This window comes from Muntiacus reevesi, chromosome X (genome assembly GCF_963930625.1).
Source record: "Muntiacus reevesi chromosome X, mMunRee1.1, whole genome shotgun sequence".
Lineage (NCBI taxonomy): Eukaryota > Metazoa > Chordata > Mammalia > Artiodactyla > Cervidae > Muntiacus > Muntiacus reevesi.
The window spans coordinates 103,729,122-103,730,067 of record NC_089271.1 but is presented as its reverse complement, the minus strand read 5'-3'; positions in this window follow the sequence as shown (position 1 = coordinate 103,730,067).

The following is a 946-nucleotide window of genomic DNA, read 5'->3' as shown; positions in this document are numbered from 1 at the left end:
TGGGAACTCTTCCTGTAAACTCCCTTTGTATATACCTTTGGAAATACCCCTGGGAATGTTGCTTCCTTTTTTGAAAGTTTTTTGAGCACTTCTTTTTTTTTTCACAATGTACAAGATACTCCAGGCTCCTTTTCCATATTTCCTGTCCCAATTCTAGAGTCATAAATCTTTCCATGGAGCCCTTGTTCCTTTTATTGTCGAATGTTATTGACAAAACTTGATCTGTGCCCTAAGTGTGCTCATTGGTACTGAAGGGTCATTGCTTCTGGGCACCCGTTGGTTGACAGGGCAAAGAATTATATGTGTACTTCTTATCCTGTGTTTATTTATATATCTAGAAATATTTTAGATGGTAATCATTTTGTGGATATGACACCAGAAACACAGGAAACAAAAAAAGAAAAACATAGATTAATTGGACCTCATCAAAATAAAGAAAAAATCTATGCATCAAAGAACACAATCAAGGATGCTACTGTAAGATCCAGCAATTTCACTTCTGTGTATATTCAAAAGGAAATGAAAACAGGTTATCAAAAAGATATCTGCACTCCTAAATTTATTGCAGCATTGTTCATAATAGCCAAAATATGGATACAACCTAAGTGTACATCAGTGGATGAGTGGATAAAGAAGATGCAACATATTCAGTATACAGCCATGTGAGAGAAGGGAATCCTACCATTTGCAACAACCTGGAAGGAGCTTGAGGGCATTATGGTAAGCAAAATAAGTGAGACAGAAGAAGATAAATACAGTTTGCTATCACTTACACGTGGAATCTAAAAAGGACAAACCGGGACCTCCCTGGTAGTCCAGAGGCTAAGACTCTGTACTTCCAATGCAGTGGATTTGATCCCTAATTAGGGAACTAAGATCCCACATGCTGAGCAGCAAGGCCAAAAATAAGAAAATAAAAATAAATACAAAATAATTTAAAAAGTGA